Source organism: Rhinolophus sinicus, chromosome 2 (assembly GCF_057876585.1).
Source record: "Rhinolophus sinicus isolate RSI-liver-muscle chromosome 2, RSI-T2T, whole genome shotgun sequence".
Classification (NCBI taxonomy): domain Eukaryota; kingdom Metazoa; phylum Chordata; class Mammalia; order Chiroptera; family Rhinolophidae; genus Rhinolophus; species Rhinolophus sinicus.
Genome location: NC_142502.1, coordinates 44,209,474 through 44,230,781, shown reverse-complemented (window position 1 = coordinate 44,230,781; position 21,308 = coordinate 44,209,474). Strand labels below are relative to the sequence as shown.

General features: G+C 42.3%; 1 protein-coding gene across 3 annotated transcripts in view; it reads right to left on the bottom strand.

Annotated features, from left to right (window-relative positions):
* Positions 1–11,584, bottom strand: part of FYN (FYN proto-oncogene, Src family tyrosine kinase) — a 204,143-nt gene extending 192,559 nt beyond the window's left edge. Inside the window, exon 1 of one of the 3 annotated variants that reach the window (XM_019735019.3) lies at positions 11,092–11,584. The gene's annotated coding sequence lies outside the window, so the exon portion shown is untranslated. The remainder of the gene's footprint in view (positions 1–11,091) is intronic. The other 2 variants (XM_019735015.3, XM_019735017.3) reach the window with 2 other exon arrangements.
* Positions 11,585–21,308: the final 9,724 nt, after the last annotated feature.

Here is a 21,308-nt window from a genome sequence, read left to right as displayed (position 1 = left end):
CAGTTCACTACCACTTTCCAAAGACCATCACGACAATTTAAACTGCAGTGAAGCACAGATACCACCTCCCCTGTCTTGGCTGCATTCACTGGTCTACATCCACAGAATGTGTTTTTCTTGGTCTCCATCCGTCAGATACATTAAACCTGGCATCCCTGTGAGGGCTAGGCAGGGGAAGCCATTAATGAGGAACCACGGAGAGCTATTCACAGGTAGCTGAGAAGACTCTTAATGACCAGCTGACAACCATTGCCTGTTGTGCTGCTGTGTCGTTTGTTACACGTATTACTGAAGTAGTCTCTCCTCTCCACCAGGGAAAACGTTTTATAAGGCTTATTTTCAATCATTCTTTTGAAGGCTATACAACCAGAGACTGTGGTTGGGATACAGTGTGAAATCATTACTTTGTTGGACCTTAAGTATAGGCTGGAACCCTTCCCTCCCCTGCTAAGGAGATTCTTCAGATGGTGCCACTAACAAGTGAACAAAACACCAAGTGAACAAAATTAATGCCTAGAGAAGAAGGCACTCCACAGTCAAAGCTAGGTTTTATGTGGCTGAGGGACACAGTTAAATGCTACTTTGCGAGGTACAGAAGTGAGCAGGTGCATAATAGGTGAGCATCTGCTTTCTGCAGCTCCCGCCGGCACAACACTAGCCGTCCATGCTGCCATTCTTCCCTCTCCCATCATTTGCGACTGTGTTCTTCCAGGGTCCTCTCAATTTTGAAACATTCTGCATTTACCTTGGTCTTGGATGTCACTGTGTACTACTGTGACTTCCTATTGTTTTTAGTGAAAATCTTGTTGAAAACCTGATGGCAGAAGATAAAGAAGTCACTATTTCCTTGACTACCCTAAATTTTTAGCAAAAAGCTTAAGATGAAGAACAAAAGGTCTTGAAACACATTACCATTCTGAAAAGACAACGGTGGGTCCGAAAATAGTCTAGGACAATCACCGAACCTAAACCATGAGGGTCGTTAGAGAGTAAATCTGGTGCCATCAGAAACTACAGACGCTCGATGTCCAAGGAGATGGCAGCCTAGCCCCACCGATGGCCGGGGAGCCAGCTGTATATTTCAGTGCCCTGCCTGGGGCCTACCTGAGTAAAGACCTGCTGAGCATCTACACTACGAATGACACTGCGCTACCTGCTACAGAAGGACAGAAAAACAGGAAGGGGAGCAGCCAACAATAGTTTTGCACACGTGGGGCCAACAGTCTCTTGAGAAAACAGGTCCCACAGATATAGATTTCTAGACCTGCATTCTAGTCTAAACTAAATTAGTAACTGGATACCTGACCTTGGCGAGTCACAAAAATGCTCTATACCTTAGATTCCTTCTATCAGGATTTAACTAACAACATCAGTCATCATTTATTAGGAGGCAATCGAGACACATACGTGTTCAATGCAAGAGAACAAGGAGACGAGGGAAAGCTTCCCAGGGTTGGGGTTCCAACTGGGAATTGAAAAAATGATAGAATTCTGAGGGAAAGAAGGGTTAGGGCTTCCAGGAAAGGAACACAAAGGCAGAACACATATTCCATATTAATGATATAGTACAGTAGATTGACATCTGGCTTCTCAAGTGCTAATGTAGTAATGAATGAGGTGAGCCAGGTATGACTAAGAACGTGGAGACAGTGGAAGGCACTGAACACCAGGCTAAGGAATTTGGCTTTTCTTCTCTTCATTGGCTTGTTAATAAAGGGACAAGGCAAAGGAAGCAGTATCTCCATCAGCAGCACATTCATTTGATGTGGATTAACACCTCCTCACCAATGGAGAAAGTATAGGAGTGAAGCCACTGGAATTTGCAAACCACAAGAGAGCCTGAAGGACATAACTTACCAAGAGAATAGAGACAGGGTGCAAGGACAGCCACAGAATTGACATTTTCAAGTAGGAAACAATGATAAAAGATACAGAATAACAGAATGTTAAAAAGAGTTCATCGATAACTAAGCTCCTATATCTGAAAATAATGAGCTGCTTGCTCAGTTTGTATTTCTAAGAGATTAGCCAATAAACTAGACAATAAAAAGGTGAAAACCTCCAAACTCTGAGAGCAAACAAAATAAACTATTAACAGAAATCGGCATCTTTCAAATATCCATGTGGCTATCTATAGGTAACATATCACACAGTTTCTGGAATAAAATTAAAATTGAAACAAAAACCAAATTTTAAGTGACAATATCTGAAATCGTTATTGCGTCTAAAGAGATACTACGATGCATGGAAATGAAGGAACTAGTAGGTGTTTATTTACCTTTTCAGTAGAATTTAAATTGAGCAGGATTTCACAAAAATATAGTCAGTAACTTTTTCTGGGGATTAGAGAAGAAAGGATTGGGAAAAGTGCCCTGGGCTTTGTTGTGGGAAAGGCGATCTGGCTCATTTTTAATTTCCCTTTAAAGCCCTACTTTTCAGTATAAAGCAGATGGAATCCTTATACAACTCCATGAAAAGCCTCCTATTTTTGGGTACCTTAAAGATGGAAGCTCAGAAGAAAATGAAAGTGCTTAAATTCATCAGATAAAACCCCACCAGCACATTCAAAAGGAGCAGGTACTTAGAAATCTTAAAAATACAAGGTAAGAGGTCTTTCTGTGATGGATTTCTGATCCCCAGCCTCCTCTGGGCTGCTGTTCCCTCTGGCTCAGGCTGATTGATGATTTTCTAACACTTCATGGTCTGCTCCCACCACTGTGGCTGAGACTCCCTATGTTTGTTTCATTCCTCGTCTCTCAGAAGCTGCCATTCTCACTGCTCACTGCCATTCTCATATACAGAAAAGACTTCAATGTTCAACCCTGCCCGCCCCATACCTACTGAATGAGAATAGGGCCTAGGGATATGCATTCTGTAAGCTCCTCAGAGGATATTTATGCGCCATGGCCCTAAAGCTCTTTCCTTATCATCAGCTAAGACCCTGTTAGTGGTTCTGCCAGGGTGAATGGAAGAACAAGGCTGATGTTTACGATTCGTGGACTGTGTGAGGTACTGGGCTAGGACGTAGTGGGCACTATCTCCACCTTCACAGTTTAGAATCTTATTTAAGAGATGGAACAAATTTAGGATTAAGAGTATAGATTCGTGAGCCAGACTGACTGCTTGGGTTCAGATTCCAGCTCTGCTGTACTAGCTCTGTGACACTTACGCTCTATGACTCAGTTTCCCCACCTGTTACATGGGAATAATAATGACAATACCTTATGGCATAGTGCTGGGTGTTGTGTTGGGAAATCAAACCACAAAAATGATACAGTCCCTGACTTACAAAGAGCTCACAAGTCAGTAGAAAAGACCAGTATCTGCCCACTCTCCCACCCAGCTGACTTCACGTGGCTTTATAAGTCAGGCTGTGGCAAGGGAGATGATGAGGCGGTAACCAAGTGCCATGGGAGCCCAGAGGTAGGACCAATGGGGTTACTTCCCAGAAAGTTAAGTCTTGAGTGGAGCCATCAGAAGGAGTCAAGGTGGCTTTGTACCGTCAACACTTAACACAGAAATAACTGCAAAGCAAAGACAAACAGGCTGGAAAACAGGCAGGGGTAGGGAACCCCAGCTTTGGAGCAAAAGCAGGCATGAGTTTAGGACCAAGACAGACCTAGCTTCTCTAGTGATTAGCTCTGTGACAATGGGCAAGTTACTTTACCTTTTGGGGCCTCAGTCTCCCCATCTGACCAATGGGGATAATAATATCTGCCTTAGAGTTGTTACAATTAAGGGAATGACTGTATGTAAAGCACTTAACAAAGCCTCTGGGGTTCAATAAAAATGGTAGGCATTATTATTTTTATGGTGGATTTAGTGAGGAGCTGTGGTATGCTACTGTGTTTCCCTGAAAATAATACCTAGCCGGACAATCAGCTCTAATGCATCTTTTGGAGCAAAAATTAATATAAGACCAGGTATTATTTTACTATAATTTAAGACCGGGTATAACATAATATAAAATATATATAATATAATATCGGGTCTTATATTAATTTTTGCTCCAAAAGACGCATTAGAGCTGATTGGCTAGATCTTATTTTCGGGGAAATGCGGTATGTGCTTTTTTACACTATCACACAGAGGGGAATACAAGGCCAGAAATAAGCAGCCCTCAGGAAACGCCTTCTGAATTGAAATAACCATCAGGCTAAGACTTTCCTATACTAGTTTTCTTCCTCCCCCAGAACTGACAGTTAATAGGCACTCCATACACATTTGCCCCAACTAACGAGGCGCTACTTGACATCACGGGTCCACAAAGGCAGAATACATGATGATCTCTGCTTCCTGAGAATACGGAGGAAGAGGAAGGACCCCAGTCTGCTTCACATCCAGAGTGAGGCACGACGCAGGTCATTCTAGGAGCAGGGTGAGATGAATGGGAAAATGCTCTTGTCCAATCATTACAACAACTCAGAGCCTTATAAACATTGTTAAAGTTTCATGAGTCAGTAGGCATTATCTTTTCTTCCCACGTTTTTATTAGACCATAAATCCAGTTCAATTTATATCCTTCTAGGATTACTGCGTTCTAATCAAGTCCGGAGTGCCACTTAGGCCTAAGTTGTCTGCGCTGTATGTCACCCAAATCCATTTGGATAATACTGTTCAGGCTACATGTGTCTTAGTAGCTCAAAATTAGATTCGTTCAACTAGAAACACACACACATACAAAACTGCATTCCTTTAAATAACTCAAATCACCCCCTTTTCATAGGAACCAAGTCATAACTTAGGTTTTTTTTTTCCTCCCCCATAGTTTATTCCACCTTCGGAAAGTCATGACGACATTCTGAAGTCCAACTCAAGGGATTTACATTGTAAATAGGTTAAAATTCCAGTTATCTGACTAAAACAAAGAAACCATTTTATAGGGCTAACTTCAAAGTGCTTTTGTTTTCTATTTTCAAGAATAAAAAAGGCTCTGCATTTCTTCAGAAGACAAGCTAACACTGCTGTTTTCAATCATACTATATAAACGAATTTCGCACCTTTTCCCATAACTCTTGATTCAGAACTGGCAATCACCCTAATCTCTTTCTAAAATAGTCAAAATGTCCTTTTATGCACATAATACATTTCCATCTTTTCTTCCCTAAGGGACATATGTGTTATACGCACGTGTATGTATATATGTGCATGTGTTTTGTGTATATATTTTGTGTATATACATACACGCACACATACACATTAACAGCAGCAGCAAACACACAGCGTTTCCTATGTGTGGGGTACTATTTTGAGTGCTTTACATTAATTAACGCATTGACTCCTCACACATAATCCTCCTTGGAGGTAGGAACTATTATCCCCATTTTAAAGGTGAAGAACGGGAGGCACAGATATTACGTAACTCGGCTCAGCTCCCACAGCTGGGACGGGGCAAATCAGGATCCTATTCTAAGTATGGTCCCGGGTTGAAAGGCTTGCAATCTAGCTCTAAGTGGTGACACTGCCACCTTGGTCAACTCACTTAGCTCTATGGACCTCATTTCTCCTCGTAAGTGAAATGGACACGCTGGACTAGCTGATGGTTAAGTCCCTTAGGGTTGTATGTTTTGCAGATTTCGATATATGTTTCTACCTTGGTCTGGGGAGCAGCAGCGTTTTAGACTTCCACCCCCTATTCTGGTGATGCTGCTCTGCCTGGGTCCAGAGATCTCTGGTGCCAAATCCAACTGTACTTGTCATCCTTAATCTTGCTTAACCTCTGGGGCATAACCCTCTCCCCTGGGGATCAGGGCCACCTCTCTCCCCAGGGCCCGCCAATACTCTAGCTGCCCCTCTCCCGTTCAGGGCCTGGGCTCCTCTTCCTCCTTTGTTCCCAGGTTCTTGCTCAGCCCTGTCTGCTCTATCTGCTTCCCACGTTCGCCCAAAGGGATATAGCCCACATCCATGGCTTCAAGTATTTTGCAATTTGCTGCTAATAGATTTGTATTTGAATCCTACTCCTCATTCCAGACCCATCTATTCAACCGCCTAGAGATACCTTGTCCTGAAAGTCCAATGTCCATGATAAGGTCGTCACTTTCCACATCCTGCTTTTCTTACTGTATTGCTGGTTTGCAGGTCTCTCTTCACCTAATTTTCCAAGAACCCCTCTCCTGCACCCCCTCCCCACATGCTACCCGCTCTCTTTCACTCTGTCTCTTTTGCACCATTCAGACCCTCATCTATTGAGCATCTGAGTTACCATAACTACCTTCCCTGTATCTTGAACACCTCTGCTCAATGGCCCCCTGTGGCCAGGTGATCTTTATAAATTAAAATAAGATCAAAGCAGCACCTCCACTGACAACTCTTAAATGGCATTCCTGACCAAATACATACAAGAATATTCTCAGGCTTTCCTCCAGCTCATCACCTCCCTCTGTCCATCTCTCTACCACCCCCATCCACTCTGAACTACTTGCAGTTTCCCAAAAGGTCTACGCCATGGCCTTCTGGGGCAATGGCCATCCCACAACACTCAACAAGGCAACTCCTACTCTTTGACTCCTCTTTTTCATCTTGAAGACACCTCCTCCTCCAGCCTTCTCTGCCTGGCCACCCCACTGTCCCAGCTCATTTGTGGAGGCCAGGTTCCCTCCTGTATGCTCCGTTGCTCCTGTGAGAATCACTAGAATCACAGCGTTTGTCACAGTAGTCAGAGACTGCCTCCTACAGGTAGGTTCCTTGGGGCCAGATCAGACCTCTTCACCCCTGAAGCATCTAGTTCAATGTCTGGCACAGGGTAGATGCAATGAGTGAACACTGCTGAATGCGTAAATATACAGGACAATTCACAGTCTCACACAGACCTATTTGTGGATCACTAGAAAAACCCAGCTTAAAGTAAAAGTATTTCCAGTATCAATATACTTTGCTTTCCCATTTTTAAATTGAATTTTACTGTTTATTTTCTAGGTGAGCAATAGATGAGGGTCAAATGGAAGGAGTGGAGGTAGAAATTAACATTTTTAAAATTTAAATATAAAGTTCTATTTCCCAACAACCATAAGTATCAATTTCCAAAGCATTTATACAAACCCCCACTTATGGCACGTGACACATTCTAATTATCAATTTTGTGTATTGCATACTGGCTAAGAACAAGGGCTGTGAAACTAAACTAATTGGGCCTGAATCCTGACCATACCACTTACTAGTTATGTGCTCTTGAGTTAGTTACTTAACCTCCCTTGCCTCAATTTCCCATCTGTAAAAGGGGGATTACAAGTGAAATCACTTCATATCGTTAGTGTTAAAATTAGAGTTTAAACAGTGCTTGGCAAATAGTGAATGTTCAATAAAAGTTAGCTATTATTTATCATTCTTATATCCTCCAGGAGACTGTAAGCTCCTGAAGAGCAAGGACAGCAGATGTATTCATTTTCACAACCTTATCTCCCAGTGCCTTGCACACAATAACATACTGGGCTAATGTTTGCAGAGCAGATGAATATAATGAACTGTTTATAGCAAAAATATGTGCATTATTAAGTATGATGACTAGTACAGACAGAATTGTTCCAACGGTTTGGAGGCCAGTGGAGAACAGGGGCTATTCAGAGCATTAGCAGTTCGCCCTACTCCTGGAGTTCTGGAAGCTCACTTAAGAGCGGGTAGCATGTGGGGAGGGGGTGCAGGAGAGGGGTTCTTGGGAAATTAGGTGAAGCTCACTTAGTTCTGGACTGCTTAAGGTTCACAGTCAACAAGTCAGGGCAGCTGTGTGATGTTGGGGGCTAAGGGGGGACTGAAGAGCCAGGCTTGTTGAGATGCCCTTCCCACAAGCATGACGCGGGGCAAGAAGTTTCTCTTCTGGCCTACGCTTAATTTCCTCTTCCAATTAAGAGAAGGGAGGACTGTGATTTCTAAGGACCCACCTACCCACTTTTTTGGGGAGTCCCTAAAATCAGCAAATAAAAAAACCAAGCTAATAAAGGTGCACCTGGATAAACACACAAAAAAACATATCAAAAGCAACACAGGAAGCCTCAGATCACTGCATTACAAGGGATTGCTGAGTGGGAACTGGACAAAAAGCAAGGTGTTTTGAAACATGTTTAAAATGAAAAGATCTAAACTTACAAAATCAAAAGAACAAAAGCAGTGATGGGTATAGGCACTAGGTTTACATTTAATTCTCATCAGCCTACAAACTCCTTGAGGGCAATGACTGTGCCTTATTGAGTGGCGGTGTCTGGCAAAGCTGCTGGCCAAGAATACATTTCCTCTTGATTTTTCACCTGGTACATAGTCAACCTCTATTTCCCAGGCTCCCTTGCAGTTAAATGTAGCCATATAACTAGCTCTCCTGTAAAGGATGTTAAATGGAAGTGATGGGTGCCATTTCCAGGCCAAGACACTTAAAAAGTAGGTGCACTCCATCCATTTCCTCTTTTGTCCTCCTGCCAACTGAAAGCAGGTTACAATGGAGCACCCGTGGGATGGTGAAGCATGATGCCTAGAATCACCGCATGGAGGAAAGCCACACAATGATCACAAATACCCATTTTAAACTATTACACGAGGAATAAGGAATGTCTATTGCTTTTTGAGCTATTATAGTTTTGCAGGACTACTTGTTATAGCTGCTAACATTAGCCTAATTAATTCAGGCGTCTAGCACATACCAAAGACCTAACTTACATTTGTTGAAACAAGATAAATCAAGTCCAAGTTCCTTCTCTCAATGTGCTGATCAACTAACAACAGACCCCTGCCAAACAATGCCTGCTGCTGAAATTTGAAAACAAAATTGGAGGGGAAAGAATGGAGAAAGCTTCACAGAGGAGATGACTTCTGAGCTGGGCCCCAAAGGTTAAATAGAACCCAATCCAATCAGATGGGTTGAAGATTCCAGACCCAGAAAAAAACAGAGTAAAGGCACAGTAAGCCAAATGTGCATTTGTTCACTTTTCAAACTTATCATTAAGTCCCTAACTTGGTCAACAGAGTGCGAATTTACTGTGCACTGACTTTCCTTCCTGGGTCTGGCATCAAACAAACAACCCTTTGTTTTTTACAGTGAACTCATTAACCCTGTTGCTTTCTTTAATATAAAAAGTTCCATGATGAATGTCCTTAGAAAGTACAGAAGTAAATGTTTAATGAATCACAACAACTCTTTTCTAATAAAAACCTTGAAGAACAAAGTTGAGAGCATTCTATTACTTATAACAAAGAGCTACGCTCTTAGGAATCAACCGTTTCAACCTACCTTATCACATTATCGATTAAGCATGTAATAGTCATTGGCTTCTAAAACGGAACATTAAGCCCCCAGATTTACATTAACATTTCCTGTTTAAGAGGAACACCAAGCAGGTGGTTTAAAGTTCAATCAAAAGATTCTATACATCCTTTGCTCCTAACTAAGCGTACCCAAAACCTGAAATAGTTAATAAACCATTTCCTCCTAAAATCTATGAGCCTCTTCATCACAGGACCCATGGGGCAGGGACTCAGGAGAAAGCGCACAAAGGGTGGAAGGTATGTCTGTCACTCGGTTGGTGAGAGGAAGGATGTGGGTCTCTGAAGGCTACCCTGAAGCAGGGAGGAGGCAGGTTCCAGTGGTCTTTCAAACATCAATTTAATGCTGTGTTATTAATGCCCCCAGGAACTTGTTTGAATATAAGGGCAAAGCAAAAACACTGGGCAGTCAGGATTTCACTTCAAAGGACTTTAGCACTCCTCAGACTTGAGAGAAGAAGCAAGTCAAGTGGCTTCACTCATTATCAAACAGCAATTTAATTCTCTGATTCAGAAACAAAATCTTCTGCCCCACACCAATTTATCCTACCCCAGCTCTTAGTACCTATACCCCTAAAAGAGGTGTTTAAAACAAGGCAGGGGGCGGGGGGTAGGTGGCTAGCTGCCTTGAAAGTGAAGCAACTCTTAAGATGGCTGGAATCGTTTCCCCTTTAAATCTAAGAAATACTGCGGCTGCCAGTCAACACTACCGGTCCATGAATACAGCAAAACGCTAGCACCTGCCACCCTGCATCTGGGGCCATTTATTTTTTGGTAAATGTGGCAGGAAAGACTCTCAGAAAGAAGATCAACTGCTTTATCTGAGAGAAAGGGCGCCCCAGGAAAGAGAAACAAGAAGCATTGCGCCCATCCTTGGGTACTTTGTGTGTCTCCTCTCCAGGCACTGAAAGAGCTCTTTGTGTCACACACACACACACACACACACACACACACACACACACACACACGGCGAGTCTGTGTGATTTATTGGGGGAGGAGGGGCAAGAAGGGTGATTTTATTATCCCTCTTCTCACTGAGTCCCAGCAAATCTCCGCCCGGGCCCAAGCTCGGTGGCCTCTTTCTGGCCCAGTCCCCTCCGCCGGTGGCCGCAGAGATAAGAGAGGGGAGGCGACCAAACAAAAATAGTCATCGATCTAGGGAAGTAGAGAGGAAATCCAGCGAGCAGGGAAGGGAGGAGAAAGGAGCTTGAGGGAAAAAGGGTGGGGAGCAGAGGAAGAGGAGCGAAGTCTCCAGCACTGGGGACAGGGAAGGGGTGGGTGGGTGGTGGCACAGGAAGAGTGAAGGGGAGGATGGGGGAAGTGCAAGGGAGGTGCCAGAAATAGGCAGGAGGATGCGATCGGTAAGGAGACGGCCGCAGAAGGAGGAGGCCGAGAGATGGAAGAGTGGGGCAGGGGTGGGGTGGGGAGCGAAGTAGCACGGGGCATCAATTATTAAGTGGTTACATCATCCCTGACATTGAAACAACACACACAGCCTGGGTCCCCGCGGGGGGCCCCGAAAGGAGGGCGGGGGCGGAGTCTGGGCCAGCCTGGTCTCCAAGCCTATTCCTATTCTCACCCCGCGCCCGCTCACGAGAGAGAAAATGGGCCCCTATTCCTGCGGTAACTCGGGGCCGCACCCCGCAGAGGTACCTCCGGCTCGGCTGCAGGAAGACTCCGAACGGGGCCAACTCCCCGGCAGCCCCGCGGGGCGCCCCAGAGGCGGCGGCGGCGGCCAAGAGACTGCAGCGCGGGGCCCCACGGCAGGGGCAGCGGAGCGCGGGGGTGCCTGCAGCCTGTTTCCGCAGCATCCCCGCGGCCTCCCTCAGCGCATCCCAGGCCGCTTACCTGTTCGGCACTCAGGCTCCGGAACCCATTCACATGGTCCTCTCCCCGCCCTCCTCCAGCGCGGCTCAGGCAGCTCCGATTGCTTCGGCGGGCCCGGGAGCCGGTGGGCCTTCGAAGAGCGCCGAGGGGGCGGCGCCGGGTGTTCCCGGCCCGGCGGCCGGATCCCTTCCTGGCGCGGGCGGCGGCCGCCGGGCGGTGCGGCTCAGGCGGCGGCTTTGTGTGCGCCCGGGCAGTCCACGGTGCGCTGGGTGAAGCGCTGCGCGCCCGGACCGCGAAGGACGCGCTGCTGCGAGGGCAGCCTCGCCTCTGTTCCCGCGGCCAGCGGGCGGGCGGGTCTCCGCGGCCTTCGGCTCACACGACCCCTCCTCCTCTCCCGCGGCAGCCCCCTCCCCGCCGGCTCCGCTCTTGACAGATGGCGCAACTGCAACGACACGCCGCTGCTGCCGCGGCTGCTAGCAGCTACCAGCGCTGATGCTCCAGCCCTTCAAGCCCCAACCCGGAGTGAGGAGGGGGCGGGACGCACCCTGAGAGTGGCAGGCCCCGCTACCCTATCAACGGGCCCCTCGGGAGCTACAAGCGGCGACCATTGGTGTCGAGGCGGGGGCGGGACTGAAGTGGGTGGGGCCACCGAGTGGGTTGAGCGTAATTGTGGCCGCGGGCATCCTGGCGTGTTGTGTTGAGATGGGATGGGATGCAAGGTTGGAGGAGTTGTGTGTGTGTTTTTAAGTATTGTGTGGACCTGTGAGGTAGTGGGTTAGGGTGGGGAAGGGAGGGGAGAGAGTGAGCTGCAGTTTCTGCTTTGCGGAAGGTTGCAGCCGCCACTGCAGAAAGAAATCTGCCATTCCCCCCAAACCATGGGAACCTGTCTCAAGAAAGGGCTATCTTGCCTTTTGGGTGTCTCTTAATTTGAAGGTGGAAAGATAAATTGGGAAAGTGTTAGGGTGCTGAAAGCATTTTCTCTGATCAAACCGAAGAGTGAGAAGCAAGGTAGAATCTCATCACAGAACCCTGGAAAAGCGAAGAGAGCCCTGGAAACGCACAATTAATATCACTAATAATAAGGAGGAGGAGGAAATTAGGATTAATTTATTAGTCTCCTATTTTCGTGGACACGTACACACATATATATTTACGTTCAAGCCAAAGTCTGGAAGAAGTATAACTGAAATGGTGAGAGAGGGCAGAGAGGGCAGGCAGTGATGAAGGAATCTGCAATCACAGAGTAGAGATTTGTTTGTGTAGCTTTTTCCAAAATCATGTTTACTTGTAGCCATTGGTTGTCGTGGTTTCTCATGACATTCAGCCTTCTTATGTATTTTTTTCTTTTTCCTTCACTGAATCTGAGCTTTTGCTCAGATTTTCCTTGATGAAATAATAGCGGGTTTAGTATACATTTGGGAGTGCATCAGTCCTTATTTCCTATCCAGCTTTTCTATGGCAGGATGTAACTTCATAAAAAGAAACACTTTGGCTTCCTGATTTTCTTCATAGGTAATTCCTGTTTACTGAAAGTTCTACTTTAAGGCATGCTTTGATTGATTCTCCTTAACGATTTTGGCAAGAACCCTACCATCCCCCTTCAGCAAATCTAATGTTCTGAGAAATGTAAGTGAATTGGCTTCTGCTTCTGTGCTCAAAATCTATAATATTATCTTTCCTGCCCACTAATTTTTTAACTGCAATTTAAAAATATCTGCCTCTTTTGCTGTTTTGACAGGTACTTTTTTCCTTTTTGTACAAAGCACTTTTTAAAAAGTTGCTAACATTTGTTAAATGAGCCCCATGTTATGGATGAGGAAACTGAGGACAATAGAAGTTAGTACCTAAACTCAAGGTGATAGTATAGGATAGTTACTGTGGTTTTTATTTTTTTCTTTCCTTAAACAAAATGATAAGTGAAACCATGTTTAAAGTATGTGTCTGGTAATTCATTCTGTAGTCCCAAGAAGTGGAACCAAAACTAGGACTAGAAGATTTCCATAGAAGATAATTGTTTATCTCAAGAGAAGGGACTCCTTTTCCTCGGTACTAGCCTGTCATGGCTGTTTTAGGTTTATTTGAGTGTGTAACTGTCTACAGCAATGGTTCTCAAACCCTAGTGCATATCAGAAAGGGAGTTGTTAAAACACATATTGGTGGCCCCCACACCCAGAGGGTCTGATTCATTAAGTTTGGAATGAGGCCCACGAATTTGCACTTCTAACAGTTCCCAGATGCTGCTACTGCTGCTGGTCTGTGTACCACACCTTGAGAACCACTGGCCTAGAACCAGGCTATCCAGTGTGGTAGCCACTAGGCACATGTGGCTATTAAGCACCTGAAATGCACTTGACATTTGAAATGTGGCTAGTGCAAATTGAGATGTGCTGTAAATGTAACAGACATATTGTATTTCAGAGATTTAGCATGAAAAAAAGAAATGCAAACCATCTAATTAATGTTTATGTTTATCACATGTTAAGAAGATAATAGTCTGAATATAGTGTGCTAAATAAGATATATTATTAAAGTTAATTCACCTATTTCTTTTATTTTTTTTTAATGTAGCTACTATCAAGTTTAAACTAGCTCATGTGGCCCATGTTATGTTTCTCTTGGACAGCACTGGTCTAGAGTTGTTTTTGATTACAGCGCCACAGTGCACACTGTTGAGAACACTTTGATGAGGCAAATCACTTACCCTTTCTGGACCTGAGTGTTCTGATACATAAAATGGGGAAACAGTAAAACAGATCTTACAATACTTTTGTAAAGACGAAATGGACATGGAAGCAGTGTGTGCATACCTGCCTCCTTTTCAAAGATGAACTGTCATGCACCCTCAGAAAAACCACTCTGAAAGTACAGACCCCTTTGGAAATCCATGTGAGAATCACTTTTTCTTACTTGAAATCTGGAGTAGGTGGGGTGAGGCATCTCATTGGTTATGGTTTCTTCAAGAGGAGTCACTTTTTAGCGTCTGTAACTCTAATAGCTTCTTACTCTAATTAGTGAACAAAAAGAAGAGACAGTGCAATTAAAATGACAGATTAACCTGCTCCCATTAGGACTTCATCCTGTTTTTGTAATTCTTTCTTTGCTTAGCTGTTTATCTGTTGCCCTTTTTAAGTGTAGCTTTAAATAGATTTGGCCTCCTAGGGAGGATTTGGTAATGTACATTGAACAAGTATATAGGGTACCATGAAAGATTTTTGATACTCTTCCCGGTTTGATCTGTGCATGTTGCTACAGAGATGTTGACTAAAGATCCATGACACTGTCCCTGGCCTACTTGAGATAAATCACATTGTCATCTACACCCCCCAGTTTTGTTTCATTTTCTTATGGGCAGCTTATATTATAGAAGTTAGAATGTAGGCATTGTTCTAGAATTTCTCTTTGATTTGACTGGTACTGGTTATTTTTAGTTTTCTGTTTCTTTCACCTTAAAGTTTCCTATTTCTATCTGGGCTTTCTTTGTTTTATCTTAACTGATGTTTTTATTCTCTTGCCTTTAAAGTAGCATTGTCCTTATTTTTAATTTTACTAGTTAAAATATTTTCTTGCCTTATTGTTACATTTGAGTTTTAATTTTCTGTTAAGTGTTAACTCAATAGCAATACATACAGTGAGGGTAAGAATCCTTGATGTAGACTTACTACAAGAAAATAAAGCTGAATACTCTAGTTGAAAAACATGTGAAAGCAATTGCATCCCAAAATGGCCAGTAAATATGTGAAGAGATTCAACTTCCCTTGTAACCAAAGCAATGCAAACATATAGTTTTTCAACTACCTGGTTGGCCAAAGACTGAAAGGACATAGGGAAATTGATACCCACACCCTACTAGTGGGAGTGTTCATTAGTATAACATTTCTGGAAGACAATTGAATAACATTTATGAAAAGCCTTTTAAAAACTATATAACTTTGACCCAGCAATTTTACTTTTGAAAAAGAGTCAAACAACTGCAAAGGTATACCTATGAGGTAAGTAATTAGAGCATTGCTTATAATAGTGCAAAATTGAAAAAATTCATTGAGAAGGGATTTGGTGTGCAAATTATGTTATATCTATAATAGAACACTATATAGCCATTAAAATGATGATGTCACCTATTTATTTATTGGAAGATTTTCACAATATATTGTGAAGAGAAAAAAGTGAACAACAAATTAGTATGTGTAGATATAGGTATGTATGTTTATACACTACATATATTCCATGTTTTTAAACATATCTATATATAAATTTGCATAGAAAAGTATGCAACTGTACACACAAAAAATTTTTAAGTGATTTTCTCCACGTTGTCAGATTATAGGTCATCTTTATTTTTCATCTTTTTCTTAATTTTCTGAACTTTTTACTTTGGGCACTTATTAGTTAACAGATGAAACAGTAAAACTGTTTTTAAACTTTTTCCTTCCTTTACTACTTTAATTTTTTTCTTTTCTCTTCCTCCTCCGATTCTCTGCTGTTTTTCTTCCCTTTTGAACAACACTTGCTGCAGGTGTGGTATCCAGAAGAGGCTCCGTGCCAGGGCTCAGAAGGTAGGATGACTTCTGCTCCTATCCAAAGGCAGCCACCATTCTAGCTTTTCTAGTGGATGTCCCAGGACTTGTAAAAATGACTCTCAAAAAACTTCACTGTCAGAGCAGGAGGCCACTGGGAAACTGGTACCCAAGCTAGCCTCTCTGTACTGGGCACACCTGATTTACTGTGAAACGCTTACGTCTGATGTCTCATATCATCAAGTTCTAATAGAAAAAGCTACCTATTTTAAAACCCATGATGTTTAAAGCATAGTCAGTAGATTTAGTGTACATTGGATCTGCAGCTTGCCTTGAGCCAGGAAGAGATGATCCTGGGAAAAATCTCAGATGGGAAGGGAAGGACCCTTTGTAAACCACCCCAATCTGAGCTTTGGAAGGTGTGAGGATAGGTGGTGTCCAAACTGCCTTTGGAAGAGGCCCAGCTGAGCTTCTGAAGCTGGGATTCAGGTACTTTTATACCAACTCTCTCTTTTTAACTTTGTCCAAACTGGATAGTAGCTTCTCCTGGCAGGGCCACAGCAGAACCCTCTTGGTGTGTGGCTCTCCAGTTTTCTTCCATCTTAAAAAGGTGGAGACTGGGCTAAATAGACATCATAGAGTTATTATAAACATGGTTTTAGAGCCCAGGTTCACTGGACTGCTGCTGGGTGCTCTCAACATGTGAGCGTCAGTACTGTGTAAGCTGGGCCTGTCAGGAGGGATTGAACTTGCAAAGGAAGAGGCCTGGATCCCAAACGTACAACCCGGATGGTAGGAAGGGTGATGGTGATTGAGATGGTCTTCTTTGATTCTTTGTCTGACTCCTCGGGGGAGGCCTGAGTTATTACCCGGTGTCATTCAAATGTCAGGAAATGAGACTTAGTCAACCGTGAGAATATAGATGGAAACACTTCTAAGTTCATATTTCGTGTAGTAGTTATCTTTCAACAGATCTCCTACAGGAACCCTTGTGGGATTCTAACAAAGGAAGCAAGATGGCCTATCCCTTTCTTTTGCATCCTCACTAGCTGCACCTCCCACTCTGGCCCTTTCTTGACTGCACACTCTTATCTATTTCCTGGTTCCACTCTATGCAGTTATGATGCTTGAAACTCCTCCTGTGTAGCTGAGACACTAGAAAGGCCCACCCTGGTACAGATACCTGGATCAGAAGCCTTCAGATTTCCCTGTTTGCAAGGCATAGGTTGGCGAGGCCTGATCTTTAGGTGAGATGAACATAACTTGCCATCCCCGAGAGACACTTGAGAGCCACACAGTGAGACCAGCAGGTGGTGTGTGTGTGTGTGTGTGTGTGTGTGTGTGTGTGTGTGCTCTTAGAGTGTGCCCTTGGTGATTCAGATATTTTTCTGGTCATAGCCTGTTGTAGTCTTAAACAAAAAAAAGATACTGTCTCGGCTTTCTAATTATTTTACGGATCTACATCTGTATGAGATGTGGATTTTACAACATTTATCTTGCCACTTTCAAAAATTCAATTATTCTATCTGTCAGGTTGTCAAGGGAAAAAATGAACAGAAGGAAGAGAAAATTATTATATCAGTCAAGGTTCTCAGTTGCAAATATTAGAAACTAACTATGTCTAATTTAAGTAGGAAAGGAATTTATTAGAAGGATATTGGGTGGCTCATAGAATCAATGGGAAAACTTGAGAACCAGGCTCAGAAAATAAGCAGGAATCAGGAATCACTAACCAGGGACATATCTGAGGAGTGGTTGGTATGCTCTGTTGGAGACCTCACACTGCCAGGGACTTCTGCCACTCTTGGAGGTGGATTCTAAACTGTGTCTTCCTCCTCCTGTCATTTGTATCAGCTGTTGGTGGGGGTTGGGGAGATAGAGGCAGAGGAAGGGGAGGGGTATCTGGCTTTGTGAGGCCTTGCCTCCAACCAACTCAGATAATAAGACTCCTCCCAAAATAGGAGGGGAGGTGAGATTCTGGGCCAGAATTTTAAAATGAATAAATGCTCCCTGCAATTGTTCATCCATATCTCTGTGAACCTTCATGTTCCCTGGTTGTCGCTACTCATTTAATAGGAAGTTCTTCCTTCCCAGTCATGATTCCATTCCCTGGCAAGAGGGTGACCAGCTAGGTCTCACACTTACATTCCCCTAGCAAGGTGCACAATGTCTATTGGAACATAATGTCTTACATGAATGACATTTTAATTCGACTTACTCTACATTTCCCATGGGAGAATTACTTGTCTCTGAGAGTGAGGATTTATGATGATCTAATACGGATATGAAGGTCCTGAGGAATTGGAAGATTGATGGGATTTTTACCCTTGTTCCTTCCTACCCTGAGAGCCAGCATAAAAGTTTCTGTCAGTCTTGGCCTCTTCCTCTTTGTTATCATCCTTCATGTAGAGGACACTCTTACAGTGGCTTCTCAGCTCACAGTGATTCCTGCTTTGGAAACAGCTCTTAATACACAGGGGTGCGCCATGTCTGGAAGCCATGTCTATATGGAGTGGTATTATAACACCTAGCCATTGCCAAATGATGAAGTTTAGTCGATACTTACTCCAGAATGAACCAAGTATTATTTACTAAGAATTTGAAAATTGGATAAGAGATATATAGACCTGGGTGTATTAGGAAAAACCAGCTGCTATAACAAACAATTCCCAAATCTCTGTGGTTTTATGTAACAAAAATTTTCTTCCCTCTCAAGTCACAGTCCAAGTAGGTTTTCGTTGGTCAACTTTTTCCAAAATGATTGAGGAACACAGGCTTTCTTAAACCAGGAGTTGGCTGGATTCTTTTCATACCACCAGGAAATAAAGGAAGAGAGTAAATTGTCTGGCAGATTTTAGGGGTTAGAACTAAAAGTGAAATATATCATTTCTGCTCACAATCTATTGACAGAAATAGTCACATGGCCACACATATAGGCAAAGGAACTTGGGAATATGGTGAGTATCTAGCAAGTACGCTGTATTGGTAGATGATAAAACTTGAGTAGTACTCTGAGGAGACAATCTGCAAAGTCCTGATGCTGAAGTTCCTTTAGCTTTTCTCTTCTTTTTTTTCTCTAACGTGGTTCGTCAACTCCTTATTGGACTCACTGAACTATCTCATTATCTGTCTAGTATGTATAGGTGGTCAGATATATTTACATATGTACAAAATAGTGTTGTATAAAGACAACAATTTCATCATTTTTGTCATCACAGATGATTGAAATATCCATCAATAGGTGACTAGTTAAATACATTAAGGTACTTGTAATTGATTATTGCTTTAAAATAAACTAATTGTTTTGCACCTGGTAGTGTTTATTTCCCCCCTTGTCTTCTACTTTAGTATAGCTGAGTCAGAACCTGCCTTCACTAACCTGGGGGGAAACAGGGGTGGGAGAAGAACAAGGTGGACTGAAGGATTTTCAAAATATATCTATCCATGAGGAATAAATCTTGAAAATTTCTGAGGAATAAAATGTGCATCTAGGATTTCACAAGGAAGAGGTTTTGCCTTTCAAATACTATCAACAGATATGAATGCTAACTTAAAATTGGTGCCATCTGACATACGCCCTGGTATAACATTTCTTGCCCTCCTAGTGTCTGGCTTGATGAAAACTGCTAGGTTATAAAACAAAACAAAATGTGGACCAAGTTAGTAAAGCAACACTCAGAATGAAATTTAGAGGAGGATAGCTGATATTACATCCAAATTTTAAAATTATCTCAAATTTTTGAATTTTTGTATTTATGTGAAAATACCTAGGTTTATCAGAACCAACAAGAAAAAAATAGTTATACAAGGAGTGTGAATTTGACAAGCATGGGTATAGAAACTCAGATCCCTGTTACAATTAGAAGTTTAATTTTTCTAACTTATAAATCAAGATCAACTGCCCTGAATTTTGTAGGCCTCAAACCAATCTGAAGAAGCAATGCGTCTTCATATGATCCATGGAATGAAAAGCCCAATGAAAATAAAGCAGTCAGAGAAGATCTCAAATGGACTTAAATTATTGATGAGTTTATAAAAATTATGCTCATTTTAAATCAAGGATATCAAGTTTACTAAGAATGGTTTATTGAAAAATCACAAAATATTTCATACTGGGGTAAAACTAAAATTTATGCCATCCTGATTTTATTTTATCTTTTATTTTATTTTAATTTATCATTTACTTTATTTAATTGCCTTTGGACAAGCTGTATGTATTTCCCCAAAACTCTTTAACACACACACACAGACACATTCTCAATAGAATGAGAAACATTCTATTTCTATGGAAATCTGAAATTAGATAAGGACATTCCTCTCACCACTAATACTGTTCTGAAAATTCTAGTAAATGCAATAAAATACGATGAAGAAATCATATGTAAAAATAAGGAAAAAGTAGACAAAATTCTTATTATTTCCTGTTGGTGTGATTGTCTACCTAAAAAGACCAAGAGAATAAAGTGAAACACTATTAAAACTTACAAATAAAATCTGTAAGGAAGCTGGTTGCCAAAGATCATGAGGTTAGGTTCTGAAAACAGTGAGTGAGGTGAAAGTTGCATATAGTTAAAATCACTCTTGAAAAATTCTCCAAATTGCCCATGAAATACTGTACATGTGATAATTGTGTATGCAGCTCTATACACTGTATCTGCATAAGTGAATATATATACAGTAATTTGCAGCATAATAGAGTATATGTGTAAAACAATTTAACAATACTAATTTTTTCCTGACAAAAATTTGTATTTGAATGTCATTATATGTACATATGAGTTATCTCTATCATAGACAAAATATCAATAACTTTCTTACATATTTAGTTAAAAATTAAAAATTTAAAAAGCCCCATTTGCAATAGCAACCAAAAATAAGCAGGGGGTATGTCTTGGTTTGGGTTCCCCTTGAAGCTGACCCTGAGACAAGGATGAGTGTTAGAGCTGTTTATTGAAGGGTGATCCCAGGAACCCAGCCTGGGAATGAGGATGGAAGATGAAGAAGGGAATCAATAGAGGGACTATCCTTGAACCAGTTATTTCTGGAGGCAAATAGATCATCACCTCATCAGGCCCATCTGGGAGATAATGTGAGTATATGACAGTTATTATGACAGAAGGGAGAGGAAGCTGGGTGCTTACCCACTAACTCTCTGTTGTCATTGGCAAAAGGGTATTTCTAGGGTCATAAACTCCAGATTTCTAGCTGGCCCTGCCAACAGGCCCTGGCGTGCCTTTGGCCAGAAGAGACCCCTCACAGAGGCACAGGGATGCCCAGTAAGCAGCCCCTGGCAAGTAGATGGGAATGCCAAAGCTACTTGGTGGGCAGGACATTGGCAGTGTCTACTATGTGTTAACCTAAAAATGAGTGAGACGTGTATATAAAAACTGTCCTTTTCTACTGAGAATCATAAATTAAAAACTTTAAATGGAGAGATGGACCATATTCCTAGAAGGAAAGAATAAGGTTAAGATTTTTAATTTCCCCAAAATTAAACTAAATCAAATACAATTCTAATTAAAATTCTATTGGTGCTTTTTTTTTTTTTTTAAGTTTATCTGGAAGGAAAAAATGAGTGAAAAGATTTTTGAAAACTTTCATGTAGTCAGCATTACCCTTGAAAATCCTTAAATAATGAGAGGATACTGGTCTTAGCAGATAACAAAATAGAGTGGTGCTGGTGCAGGTATAGACAGACAAACAAAGGGAACCTTGTAAAATTTG